At 42.6% G+C, this 15,328-nt stretch overlaps 1 protein-coding gene across 7 annotated transcripts in view; it reads left to right on the top strand.

Annotated features, from left to right (window-relative positions):
* The window catches only part of LOC134212544 (dual 3',5'-cyclic-AMP and -GMP phosphodiesterase 11-like), a 390,689-nt gene that overhangs the window by 102,945 nt on the left and 272,416 nt on the right, over positions 1 to 15,328 (top strand). The window lies entirely within an intron of this gene.

The raw sequence follows: 15,328 nt of genomic DNA on the forward strand, positions 1-15,328 counted from the left end.
TCGCATTCAACGACGTATCAGGGAAGTTTTATTATGGGGGGCTAATATGGTTGTGATATAAAATATATGTCGACTTTGGCTGGTAATATATTACATGGGGCTCAATTTAATCATGGACAATAGCCCTATATCAAAGATGACATAAACACCTCTGCCAGTAAAAGAAATAAAATTGCCAATGCCATTCAATGGCACCTTATGTGTGATCAAATTTGATCACTTCGGTTGCTACTGGTGCTTTCCATACATAAACTTAAGGTTGGATAGGGTAGCCATGTTTATATTTCATTTGAGAGGATACAAATATGTGATAAGGGAAGATCCATAAAGTACGTCACGCAAAAATCGGCGATTTTCGACCCCCCCTCCCCCCTTCGTCACACTTTTTGTAATAAACCTCTAAAATTTTTGTATGGATCGTCACGCTGCTCTGAACCCCCCCTCCCCCCTAGAGGCGTGACGTACTTTGTGGACGGCCCCTAACAGAATGGCCTTCATGAAAATTGCATGTTACAATACTATGTAAAATATTGCACCTTAGCAGCTTTGAATCTATTGAATCCATCTATAGCTATTAAATTGATTTTTTTCATCCTCGGCTGGATTATATAAATTAATTTAAGTACAAATATAGCTACCCGATAGCCCAGAAAAAGTCTTAGATGGCTTATATTCTTTAGATATTCTTCACTTCAACTGGAACTTGGCCTTCTTTTCAACTTGATGTTCTTTTGGCATTTACTTAGATTTTGATAGAAAGCTTTTTATGCCCGCCATTGCATGAGTATGTATCTTGTGTGGCAAGTACAATGGATACACTATGCCCAGTGTGTCGAGAATGTTTCCCACCCGAAAACAACCTAGATTGGACCGAGATTTAAACTCGCCATCTCCGGATTGCCAATCCTACGCCTTTGCTGGCAAGGCGAACTGGAGACTCAGGTGACCTGAAGAGGAATATTGTTTCAAATTCCATGGAAATTAGCTAAAACGTAAAGTTATTCTGTTCTTCATCCGATTTTGGACGATTCCCCTGGAATTCCAAAAGGTCTGGTAACCCTACATGCAAAATGTGTGTAATGGTTAGTATTGTATGTTCCTTCAATCGCCACCATCGTCACCCAGTGTCGCACTCCACCGCTAGATATTTGCGATCATACCGCACCCCCGGCCGATTCGATGCAATGATAGACTGCCAGGCACGCTCGTCGCATATCGGCCCCGGTGGGTCCAGTCTGTCCGATTGTCACAGGAGATCCATTTGTTTTTAGCAAGCAGTTTGTATTCAGGTCATCGTTTCTGCCTTGGTCGTCGTCGTCGGTTTATTGCCACTTGTTGACAATATTTGTTTGGTCTTTGATTTCTGCTATGGTTGCTGAAATCCATCTGATGGTTTCGTCTTCTGCTTCAAGTTTCATTTATGTTTGCATGGTTGACATATCGTTGATGACAATGAGAAACATTTCACATTAATCCAATTTGGTCGAAGTTTTCCATGGGCTAAATGAAAGTACAACTCCAAAGCAAAGTCGATAGCAACATTTGGTGCAAATAAAGTACCTCAAACGTAGTGGGACATATAAGCGATTAAGCCTAAATTGTTAACAAATGCCTAATACTTTTTGTGTGACGACTGTTTCTTTTGTATTTTAGTAATATTAAGCATTTGTATTTAGATTATTACTAAAATACAAATGCTTAATTGAAAACGGGATTTCTGGTACATTCGTCCACATTTTGTCCTAAGAAGACTGTACTCAATAAGAGTGAAACAGCTTTCAAACAATTGCAACATTGTTGTTAGGTTTCTACTTCAAAGATTTATTAAGATCTTCTCTCCATAACAAAAAGTTTGCACTTTGCCCTTGGCATCACGTAAATTGAGGAGTCCTTAGTCGGTGAATACCAGTCAGGTATTCATGAGGACCGATTAACAACGGATAAGCTGCTGATTAATAAATTTCTTAAGTACAACTAGCAGACACACTTGTTGCTCATTGATATAAAAGCTGTGGTGATCATCACCATGTTTTTTTTTTGTCAAAGTTGATTATGCTGATACGTGTCAAGCTTCAGCCCCGTTTGTTAACTTCGATGGATTGAACTATAGAGATGATGCACTCGATAGTGCGATTAGGAGATCTGGCATGCAGAAAACCTGCACTGTCATCATACGATTGCATTTGTTTCCGAGCTTTGCGAACGACATCGGCCTCATTGAAGTTCATCACAAGGCAGTAACAAACGGAAACCGAAACTAGAGACAGGAGGGAAACGTGCCTTCGTGTATGTGATGGCTCTTAGATTTGTAGCACAGTAGTTTCATCCTGATTTTGAAGTGTCTTCGTATCATAGTTTCTTTAAACATAAAAAAAACTTTCTAGTACATTGAAACCCTTCTTAGCCGTGCGGTAAGACGTGCGGCTACAAAGCAAGACCATGCTGATGGTGGCGGGGGTCGATTATCGGTGCCGGTCTAGGCAACTTTCGGATTGGAAATTGTCTCGACTTCCCTGGGCATAAAAGTATTATCGTGCTAGCCTCATGATATACGAATGCAAAAATGGTAACCTGGCTTAGAAAACCTCGCAGTTAATAACTGTGGAAGTGCTTAGTGAACACTAAGCTGCGAGGCGGCTTTGTCCCAGTGTGGGGATGTAATGTCAATAAGAAGAAGAAGTACATTGAAACACATTTATTTTGAACTGACAAACTATCCAAGTAACTAAATTTGTCCAGAACCATGATTAAATTACGATTGCCGACATTCTCATGATCATTGATCGTTTTTCGGAGAGGACGATCTACTCTGGGTGCCATTAAAGCGGGGGTTGATACTGCAGAAGTCCCCATCGGATACAAGCGGCGCGGTATACGTTACTGCGCAGTAATAACACTCGACATGCAGAATGCATTCAACAGTGCGTGCTGGATGGAGATCGCGAACTCGTTGCTTCGGCTGGAAGTACCGGTAGGGCTGTACAAGATTCTGGGAAGCTACTTTCAGAATCGAGTCTTGATCTACGAGCCAGACGAAGGCTTGGCTAGCGCCCCCTTCACGGCAGGTGTCCCACAGGGATCAATTCTGGGTCCATTGTTATGGAACGTACGATGCCGATGGGTACATTGTTATGGATACAAATTTCAAACTGCGCGTGCTCAGTCTAGCTACATCCAAATTAGCTAAAATTTTAGGAGAAATAATAAAACAGCAAATGTCATTGTTTAAGCATAGAGTAGAGCTCCTCATCCATAGTTCACCTGCAACACAAAGTAGTTCTTGACATTATTCGACCTTCTTCTTCCGGAACATCCAGGCAGGACTTGCCAACCAGAACTTCAGGCTAGGGTTTTGCTTGGCGTCCACTTTAGTGTACGTCTTGTCCGTCATTCATTACTTTGCATTTCGGCTGCACCATCGCTATGCAAACCACTCGCGATACAGCTTCCTGGCGAGAAATTTCTGTTTATCGGTTCGGTTAGGTGCTTTCCTTAAGTATTTTTCAGCCTTAGGACACTTTTCTCTGCTTTCAGCTTTTTGAATTGATCTAACCGGGGCAAATCAAGCATTGCATCAAGGGCAAAAATGAGTGTACTGCGAAATGAACCAGTAATGGTTATGCAAGCTGTGCGATGGATTTTGTCAAGCTTTTTAGAGAGCCCTTGATAAAGTCTCGTTAGTTTTAAGGCCACCACACAATCATACATAGTGATTGTTGATTTGGGACCCTAGCGGTAAAACGCGCGGCAACAAACTTCAATTCGGGTTCGATTTCTGGTGTCGGTCTAAACAATTTTCGGATTGAAAATTGATTCGATTTCCTTGGGCACAAAAGTATCATCGTGTTAGCCTCATGATATACAAATGCAAAAGTGGTACATTGGCTTAGAAACCTCGCAGTTAAAGACTGTGAAAGCTGCAAGCAGTCCCACTGGGGATGTAATTCAAATAAGAAAAAGAAGAAGATTGTTGAATTGAGTTCAAACGTTACACAGATCAACTACCGTTTTGACTCAAATCCCGAACATGATTATTTTTTTTTATTTCATAATAATCGTCATCTGACATCTGATGTCTTAATGGCTATAAGGGTAAAATTATCGTTGAATATGGTACGTCAAATGCTGGGTAAAGCGTACCATTGGTACTTCGCGTACCTGAAGGAATAAAATAGACCCCATCTCGCGGTCCTTAGCCTTTTACCCAGCAACTTCTATCCCTACCTCCCCGCGGTGCTGGCCGGAATACGAGCAACCTTAGGGAAGATCGGGTAATCAACCCCGGTGGGAACTATGGTCGTATGCTGACAGGGAAGGAACGTCTGTCTGAAACAGCGTCTATTCTCCATGTTAGGGGCGGCTGATCATCGTCCGAGTGCCAGCGAGGGACTCTAAGTGAAACTGTGCACCATGGTCCACCGGAAATAAGGAGGAATGGTCCTCCGGAAATTCAGGGGGTTTGGTGTCAGGCCCTGCAAGCCAGCCAAAAACAAAACTCACGCAACGAACGATCAACAAGAAAGTATGGACTGGAACCATCGGCGAAGACCACTGCGACGAAAAGGGACTTGTAATTGGAAACTCGGTTCGTGGAACTGCAAATCTCTCAACTTCATCGGGAGCACACGCATACTCGCCGATGTGCTCAAGGACCGTGGCGCTGCAAGAGCTGGGAACAGCTTTCATAGTGATGGGCGATATGCAAAGGCGCGTGATCGGGTGGTGGCCGATCAACGAGAGAATGTGCAGGTTGAGGATCAAAGGTCGGTTCTTCAACTTCAGCATAATCAACGTCCATAGCCCACACTCCGGAAGCACTGATGATGATAAGGAAGCATTCTACGCGCAGCTGGAACGTGAGTACGACAGCTGCCTTAGCCACGACGTTAAAATCATCATAGGAGGAAAAATATTTTAAGCTCTTTTTAGTGGAATGTATTCAATCGTCTAAGACGTGTTAAGTAACTCCATTTTTTAATTGGTGGAATTAAATGGAGTTACTTAACTCGTCTTAGACGATTGATCATAGCAGATTTGAACGCTCAGGTTGGCCAAGAGGAGGAGCTTAGACCGACTATTGGAAAGTTCAGCGCTCACCGGCTGACGAACGAAAACAAACACAGCCTTCCCAAGTAACATTCAAACTGCTCTTTGGCATTCGATGTAATTTATTGTGGTTTATTGCGACAATAAGCATGCTATTCGGCCTGAAAAAGGTATTTAACTCGCATAAATTATGCCGCATAATCTAATATATTAGATAATAATATATAAAATATAAAAAATAATATATAATATATATATATATATATATATATATATATATATATAAAACTATAGTTTTCAAAACCCTTTGAAGCAGGTTATAAATTCCAAAAAATATAAAGTTTCAAATATGAATTCATTAGGGGTTTCCATGCCTTGATTAAACTTATTTGGGAAATAACATTAAAACTCTTTGATGTTTGATTTATTTGTCATGACGAAATACTTCTTTAAGTCGTTTTGTTACTTTAAAAGTTACTTTCGGCAACACTTGGGACGAATTAGCATTTGTGATTGCTACATAAGGAGTCTTAGAAAATACAAACGCATTTCTGAAAGAAAAAAAAAACAAAAACAACTGAAAAGTGACGATGAGTAGTAAGAGCCTAAACATTCATTATTGCAAAAGAAATAGCTTTGAAATATTACCAAAGATTAGCTTTCTTTTATAATAGTGTACAAATGGATTTCAAAAGGTTTTTGGTGCCGAGCTCGTATTCAGGTTTTGTCACATTTCGGTCTTGAAATACGTCTTGCATTTACCCTTCAAAACCATTTCAAGAGTGGGCCAACTAGGCAGATACTACTCTTCAAGAGGTTTTGGTGTAAACGATGAGGGAGCAAATGCCTTGACTAGGATTTTATTGTTGTAGAATATAATAAATTTTACGTTTTTCCCATACAAATTTCCATATAAACATAAATTGACTTCGCGCCACCCCTAAATGGCCACCGAATTGCCTGAAATTTTGCCAAGACTCCTATATTATCAAAATGATGCTAATAGACATATGGGAGTTGGAATTTTCGAACATTTTTGAAATTTGAACTGCCCTACTGTACACCCGCCTGAAACGTGATTTGGACTGGTGGCGAATGCGTCAAAGACAAAGTACATGCTTGTGGGCGGAACCGAGAGCGACAGGGCCCGCCTGGGAAGCAGTGTTACGATAGACGGGGATACCTTCGAGGTGGTCGAGGAATTCGTCTACCTCGGATCCTTGCTAACGGCTGATAACAATGTTAGTCGTGAAATACGAAGGCGCATCATCTGTAGTAGTCGGGCCTACGGGCTCCAGAAGAAACTGCGGTCAAAAAAGATTCGCCACCGCACCAAATGTGTCATATACAAGACGCTAATAAGACCGGTTGTCCTCGAGGAGGACTTGCAAGCACTCGGAGTATTCGAGAGACGGGTGCTTAGAACCATCTTTGGCGGTGTGCAAGCAGACGATGTGTGGCGGCGAAGAATGAACCACGATCTCGCCCAACTCTACGGCGAACCCAGGATCCAGAGGGTAGCTAAAGCCGGAAGGTTACGATGGGCAGGACATGTTGCAAGAATGCCGGACAGCAACCCTGCAAATATGGTGTTCGCTTCAGACCCGGCAGGTACGAGACAGTGTGGAGCGCAGCGAGCGAGATGGGCAGACTAGCTGCAAAACGACTTGGCGAGCGTGGGGCGCATTCGAGGATGGAGAGATGCGACCTCGAACCGTGTATTGTGGCGTCAAATTGTTGATTCAGTGTTATCTGTTTAGATGTAGACTAAATAAATGAAATGAATGTTGCATGTTAATAGAACAATCAGATGCAAATGGCGCATTATTATTTTTAAAATAAGTTGAATGGCTTGTTTTTGAAAGGCAACACTTTCCATGTTCGAACTGATCAATGAGTGTGGAAAAAGTAAACCAAAATTAGTATTCAATGCGCTCATGTCCGGAGGAGAGTTCTTTTTATAGTGTAGAACGATTCTGTATTCATGTCGATGGACGAGTGTCCATAATGGCTGATGACAATTAATTGCCCTGCCATGCGCAATTACGCTGAAACTGGTGAATGTAAAATACTCGGAAAGAAGAGTCAACACAATATCGTAATCTCGAAGACAATTGAGTTCTTTAGAATCGGATCGCACGCCGTGTGGGCCACCTTGGTGGTCTGTAGCAACCGATATGGGCCTACACAAATAGTTACAATACAATTGACGATTCGTCGAACCGAGTAACACTTTGAAGTTCGAAGCTTCAAGGAACTCGTTTAAATAATAGTCCATTCACCACTTAATTTAGTCGCCAACATTTTACTTCGATTTTCTCTTTCATCTAGGATGCATAAACATCACAATTGACCGCTTATCCAACTGTTTTCTTCCGACAAACGAGTTGCAAATTATCGATAAATCATCGTCACAGGAATTTGCATTTCTGCATTCCACTTTGACGCCACATGTAAATCACAACCGAAGACGATAATGATGATGATGATAATGATGAGCGTCCATGTTGCAAGTAGCGGCTCATGCATAGGCGCCACATCGAGCCGGACAAATCAATCTGTCGTCGGATCACGTGCGTCAGGTAGAAAAATGCTGATCATGATTTGATTAGATGGCCACTAGCCGTCAACGCACAGTGGAACGAGAAAGAAAACGTGTATTTGTCTTTGGTGAAGTTTTTTTTGATTTTTTTTTTCATTTATAGCAGAACAGAAGTAGTGTGCAGACATACATTTTCCACATTTGGATGAAAAAACTAAAATTTTTAAGCTTTCACAATACGAACTAACAATGTATTAATGCTCTATAAATATTTAGGTAAATAAATACATTGAACTGCTAGTTTTTTTTTAAATATGCTTGTAAAAATTATCAGGGGAAGTGAAGATAGGAAGAATTTGAAAGGGCAAAATTAAATCTGGCGAGCCCGGCGCTCATGAGATTGTCACTTGCCATTCTGTCCAGATAAATATTGTGTGAGAATACTTGCTCACAAGAGAACACAGAAAACCCGAATTCGTGATTTGGATCCATCTAGGGTTTTTATTATTGTAGATCTAGTTGAAAAACCGAATTGAGCTTTCGCGACAATCGCATTTTCTCCTATTTCCGGATGTCGCAACTGCATCGCCAGTGGAACGCATTACAACGCACGACTATAGATGGCAAAAAGCCAGCATTAGTTTACTACCCAAAGTTTGTATGGCGAAAGACATCTAACGCGGGTTTTCTCAGCAGTAGGAACTTTTCACGAAAAACTACTACGCCTACCATATATTTTTTCGATTAAGGTGCTTATTTTCGAGATATTAAAGCTTAGATGCCTGTCGCCAAACTGATTTCCGCAAGTTAACTCTTAGTGTGCCGCTGTAAGCACGCTCAAAGTAGGTGATTCATTGCTATCGGCCTCCGCTAACGGAGTTGAGCTGGGACACGTGACCCACCAAATTGAATATTCATCCTTAAATTTCATAAATATAATAGCCCTTTTTGTCTGTCCGGTGACTAGCCAACCAGACGCAGTACGCGGAAAATTCTCACAAAAAAAAACAAAATATTTGACTCTTTTTTACTATCAGATGCAGAAAACAAAACCAGGGACAACCTTAGACAACCAGACACAGCATTTTATGAAAAAAATCACAGACAACAGACGTTGAAAATTGTGATTTTTTGAAAAAAAAAACTCAAAACTTGCCACGGGCGCTACTGCGCCCACAAATAAACTAGTTAGATTATAATATTGCGTCAAAATCGCTCCGAAAAAAAAAACGCTTTTTTATAATCTTTGTAGATGCTTCCGATCGAATTCCTGGATAATTTACGAAGGCATTCTTTATTTCAAACATTAATCCATTTACTTTTTTTGATAGTCAGCTTGGTGACCAACACATCATGAGTGAAACTATCTCAAAAGAGGAAAATGATCCACAACTTTGAATAAATGTATCAATCTAATCCTACAGTTGAAAATGTGTTTCATGAATCGTTGGTCCGATTTATGGGCAAAAAACGTTTTTCCATCCTAAAAGGAATTCCTGGAGAAATCTAAAAAAATGTTCGGAAAATCAATTGATTGCTTTGTAAATTCTGTTGGGAATTCCCTCGAAAATTCTTCAGGAATAATGTATTAACATTAACAAATACTTAATTACTAAGGACTTTTCAAAGTAATTCCTGGAGAAACTTCGCGAAAGAATTTTGGGGTCAAATTTCAAATGAATTTTCAGAGGATTTTCCAAATGAATCACTAAAGGAGTGTGTTCTAGGAATTATTTGCATAATTTTCTAAATTATTCCTGGCGGAATTTCCAAGATGACTCCCTGAAGAAACTCCTGGAGGAATTTCGAAAAAAAAATTCAGGATCCCTAACCCAAAGAGATTTTCAAAAAAATCTAAACGAATTCGTGAAGGATTTTCGAAAGAATTCCCGAAGGAATTTCGAATGGATTTTCCAAGAGGATTTTTCAAAGGAATTAAGAAAGGTATTCTAGAAAGAATTCCCAAAAGAATTTTAAAAGGATTTATCAAAGGGATTCCAGAATGAATTTTTGAATAAATTTCTGAATAGAGTTATTGAAAGAAATTCTTTAGGAATGTCCGAAGGAATTTTTTGAATTTTCTTTAAGAATCTACAAAAATTTCAAAAAAAAAATCATAAGGATTTCTTACAGGATTGTTTGTAGGAATATCCGGAAGAATTCCTTGTATTCCAAGTGTATTCCAAAGTTGTTAAGGAAATTCCCGAATGAGTTCCTAAAAAACCCAAGGAATTTCGGTTGCACTTTCCGAAGGTATTTCCAATAGAAGCATAAGTACTACAACGCTAGTGGCGCTGTAGCCATAACAATTATTCTGTCAAGATCAACTTGACCGTTTGTTGTCCATCATGTTGTAGTGCAAGTTTGATTTCATCACCAACATCGGTTCGACATTCATTAGAAAGTATTAAAACGCAAGAGGCGTTATATTCCCATACAGCATCGGTGATCAACATGATTCAACCATAGTAACCCGGATTTTGCATTAAGGGTTTGGTTGGTATCTTGAATGTCAAATTTATTGTTTTGGTTGGCTTGTTCTCAAATATGAGAACTGGGCTACTTTGATGAAAAACAAACACATCTGACATAGAAACCACCGCCTTGAAAGTTGATTCAAAAGTATAAGATTGTTGATGTGAGGAACGACATTCTCGTGATTAAAATCAAGGTTACTTCGACCTGGCAGCCAAAGTACCGGTACCACAAGTGACAAAACGATGTTGGTGATGGCCCATTGAAGCTTGTTGAAGCATAATTTGGGAAAATAATTTAAATAACTACAGCGCCACTAGCGTTATATTACTTATGCTTCTACTGCCTTGAGCAAAACATGTTGATCACACGATTTTTGGGACCATAAGCAATCTAATACTTATATATCTACTGTCTAAGCAGACTAGATGTTGGTCACGTGAACTGGAACGACAATAGCAATCTTATGTATTAACTGCCAATAATTGCATATTTGTTCCATATGAATTGGAATTGCAGCAAAGATGGGACTGAACGAGTTTTCAAAGGAATTACTTAGAACATTTCCGAGGAAATTGCTAAAAAAAATCTGAAGGAACTCGTAAAGGAATTCCCAAATGATTTTCTGATGGAAGTAAGAAGTTCTGAAGGAATTTAATGATTATGGATCGACTGTGCGATTGAATTATATAAATTGAACGGCTACTCAGTCTTACAATTTTACAACGAGTTTATCATCTACCCGACGTTTCAACACGGGAATTGTGTCTTTTTCAAGGGGAAAATATTTCTGTTGTTTTTCGTCGTGTGTTTAGTCTAATTTGAACCGTAGACAAACACACGGTTCAAGTTAAACTAAACACACGACGACAAACAACAGAAATATGTTCCCCTTTGAAAAGACACAATTCGCGTGTCGAAACGTCGGGTAGATAATAATCTCGTTGTGAAATTGTAAGACTGAGTAGCCGTTCAATAAATATAGTTCTGAATAATTTTCTAAAAGAATTCTTAAATAATTTTCCAAAAAAGTTCCTAAACGTTCCTTTCTTAAAAATTCATTTTTCATTTATTTAGTCTACATCTAAACAGATAACACTGAATCAACAATTTGACGCCACAATACATGGTTCGAGGCCGCATCTCTCCATCTTGGAATACGCCCCACGCTCGCCAAGTCGTTCTGCACCTGGTCTGCCCATCTCGCTCGCTGCGCTCCACGTCGTCTCGTACCTGCCGGAACGGAAGCGAACACCATCTTTGCAGGGTTGCTGTCCGGCATTCTTGCAACATGCCCTGCCCATCGTACCCTTCCGGCTTTAACTACCTTCTGGATACTGGGTTCGCCGTAGAGCTGGGCGAGCTCATGGTTCATTCTTCGCCGCCACACACCGTCGTCTTGCACACCGCCAAAGATGGTCCAAAGTCCTTCTCTAGCATTGTCCATGTTTCATGTCCGTAGAGGACAACCGGTCTTATTAGCATCTTGTGCATGACACATTTGGTGCGGTGGCGAATCTTTTTTGACCGAAGTTTCTTCTGGAGCCCGTAGTAGGCCCGACTTCCACAGATGATGCGCCTTCGTATTTCACGACTGACATTGTTATCAGCCGTTAGGATCCGAGGTAGACGAATTCCTCGACCACCTCGAAGGTATCCCCGTCTATCGTAACACTGCTTCCCAGGCGAGCCTTGTCGCTCTCGGTTCCACCCACAAGCATGTACTTTGTCTTTGACGCATTCACCACTAGTCCAACTTTTGTTGCTTCACGTTTCAGGCGGGTGTACAGTTCTGCCACCTTTGCAAATGTTCGGCCGACAATGTCCATGTCATCCGCGAAACAAATAAATTGACTGGATCTGTTGAAAATCGTACCCCGGCTGTTACACCCGGCTCTCCGCATGACACCTTCTAGCGCAATGTTGAACAACAGGCACGAAAGTCCATCACCTTGTCTTAGTCCCCGGCGCGATTCGAACGAACTGGAGTTTTCGCCCGAAATCTTCACACAGTTTTGCACACCATCCACCGTTGCTTTGATCAGTCTGATAAGCTGTTCTCGTCCATAATTTTCCAAAGCTCTCCACGGTCTGTACTGTCGTATGCCGCCTTGAAGTTAACGAACAGATGGTGCGTTGGGACCTAGTATTCACGGCATTTTTGAAGGATTTGCCGTACAGTGAAGATATGGTCCGTTGTCCGAGCGGCGGTCAACGAAGCCGGCTTGATAGCTTCCCACGAACTTATTCATTAATGGAGACAGACGTCGGAAGATGACCTGGGATATCACTTTGTAGGCGGCATTAAGGATGGTGATCGCTCGAAAGTTCTCACACTCCAGCTTGTCGCCTTTCTTGTAGATGGGGCATATAAACCCCTTCCTTCCACTTCTCCGGTAGCTGTTCAGTTTCCCAGATTCTGACTATCAATTTGTGCAGGCTGGTGGCTAGCTTTTCCGGGCCCATCTTGATGAGCTCAGCTCCGATACCATCCTTACCAGCTGCTTTATTGGTCTTTAGCTGTTGAATTGCATCCTTAACTTTCCTCAAGGTGGGGGCTGGTTGGCTTCCATCGTCCGCTGAACTGACGTAGTCATCTCCTCCGCTGCCTTGACTTTCACTGCCTGTACTCTCAACGCCATTCAAATGTTCCTCGTAGTGCTGCTTCCACCTTACGATCACCACACGTTCGTCCGTCAAGATGCTCCCATCCTTATCCCGGCACATTTCGGCTCGCGGCACGAAGCCTTTGCGGGATGCGTTGAGCTTCTGATAGAACTTGCGTGTTTCTTGAGAACGGCACAGCTGTTCCATCTCCTCGCACTCCGATTCTTCCTGTCGGCGTTTCTTCTCTAACTATCAATTTGTGCAGGCTGGTGGCTAGCTTTTCCGGGCCCATCTTGATGAGCTCAGCTCCGATACCATCCTTACCAGCTGCTTTATTGGTCTTTAGCTGTTGAATTGCATCCTTAACTTTCCTCAAGGTGGGGGCTGGTTGGCTTCCATCGTCCGCTGAACTGACGTAGTCATCTCCTCCGCTGCCTTGACTTTCACTGCCTGTACTCTCAACGCCATTCAAATGTTCCTCGTAGTGCTGCTTCCACCTTACGATCACCACACGTTCGTCCGTCAAGATGCTCCCATCCTTATCCCGGCACATTTCGGCTCGCGGCACGAAGCCTTTGCGGGATGCGTTGAGCTTCTGATAGAACTTGCGTGTTTCTTGAGAACGGCACAGCTGTTCCATCTCCTCGCACTCCGATTCTTCCTGTCGGCGTTTCTTCTCCTGAAAAAGGCGGGTCTGCTGTCTCCGCTTCCGTCTATAACGTTCCACGTTCTGCCGGGTACCTTGCTGCAGCGCGACCGCCCGCGCTGTGTCCTCCTCCAGAATCTGTCCGCACTCTTCGTCGAACCAATCGTTCCGTCGACTTCGACCCATATACCCGACGTTGTTCTCCGCTGCGTCGTTAATGGCTGCTTTGACTGTATTCCAGCAGTCCTCAAGAGGGGCCCCATCGAGCTCACCCTTTTCCGGCATCGCTGCCTCGAGGTGCTGTGCGTATGCAGTGGCGACATCAGATTGCTTCAGTCGCTCTAGGTCGTACCACGGTGGTCGTCGGTACCGAACATTGTTGATGACGAATAGTTTTGGGCGCAGTTTAACCATCACCAGATAGTGGTTAGAGTCGATGTTATCGCCCCGATATGTCCTGTCGTCGATAATGTCGGAGAAGTGCCGTCCATCAATCAGAACGTGGTCGATTTATGATTCTGTCTGCAGTGGTGATCTCCAGGTGTACCGATACGGAAGGCTGTGTTGGAAGTAGGTGCTGCGAATGACCATATTCCTTGGGGCAGCGAAATCAATTAGTCGTAGGCCGTTTTCGTTCGTCAGCCGGTGAGCGCTGAACTTCCCAATAGTCGGTCTAAACTCCTCCTCTTAGCCAACCTGAGCGTTCAAATCTCCTATGATGATTTTGACGTCGTGGCTTGGGCAGCTATCGTACTCACGTTCCAGCTGCGCATAGAATGCGTCCTTATCATCATCAGTGCTTCCGGAGTGTGCGCTATGGACGTTGATTATGCTGAAGTTAAAGAACCGGCCTTTGATCCTCAACCTGCACATTCTCTCGTTGATCGGCCACCACCATCACGCGCCTTTGCATGTCGCCCATCACTATGAAAGCTGTTCCCAGCTCGTGTGTGTTGCCGCAGCTCTGGTAGATGATATGATTACCTCCAAACGTTCGCACCATTGATCCCTTCCAACAAACCTCCTGCAGCGCTACGATGCCGAATCCACGGTCCTTGAGCACATCGGCGAGTATGCGTGTGCTCCCGATGAAGTTGACAGATTTGCAGTTCCACGAACCGAGTTTCCAATCGCTAGTCCCTTTTCGTCGCAGTGGTCTTCGCCGATGGTTCCGGTCCGTAATCTCTTGTTGATTGTTCGTTGCTAATGTTGTTTTTTTTTGGCTGGCTTGGCTGGCCTGACACCAAACCCCCTAAATTTCCGGAGGACCATTCCTCCTTATTTCCGGTGGACCATGGTGCACAGTTTCACTTAGAGTCCCCCGGCACAGTGGCACTCGGACGATGATCAGCAGCCCCTAACATGGAGAACAGATGCTGTTGTGAGCCGATCCTGACATGGAGAACAGACGCTCAATAAGATTTGCACCTCCGGAGAGGAGCAAACCTCCCCCTTCCCTGTCAGCATACGACCATAGTTCCCGCCGGGGTTGGTTACCCGATCTTCCCTAAGGTTGCTCGTATCCCGGCCAGCACCACGGGGAGGTAGGGATAGGAGTTTCTGGGTAAGAGGCTAAGGACCGCGAGATGGGGTATATTTTATTCCTTCAGGTACGCGAAATACCAATGGTACGCTTTACCCAGCATTTACCGTGCCAATGAAAAGATTTCAATTTAATACCTGAAGAAATCTCCAAAATATTTTACGAAGTTATTTCCTAGGAATTTTCATGAGAAATTTTCGAAGAAGACAATTAGGAATTTCTGAATGAAATCATTGAGGGAGTTCGGAAGGCATTTCTGAGAGAAATTTCTATGATACCCTATTTGAAGGATTTTTTTAAATTCATTTCTGGAGAATTTTTCGAATAAATCCGAAGAACATTTTTTCAAGTGATATCTGGAGGAATTTTTTAAGGAATACCTGGAGGAACTTCCAATGGAATTACTGAAGGAATTCATGATTGAATGGCTGAAGCAATTTTTAGATATAATTGCTGAGGGAATCTTTGA

The sequence above is a fragment of the Armigeres subalbatus genome, chromosome 2 (genome assembly GCF_024139115.2).
Source record: "Armigeres subalbatus isolate Guangzhou_Male chromosome 2, GZ_Asu_2, whole genome shotgun sequence".
NCBI classification, from domain to species: Eukaryota; Metazoa; Arthropoda; class Insecta; order Diptera; family Culicidae; genus Armigeres; species Armigeres subalbatus.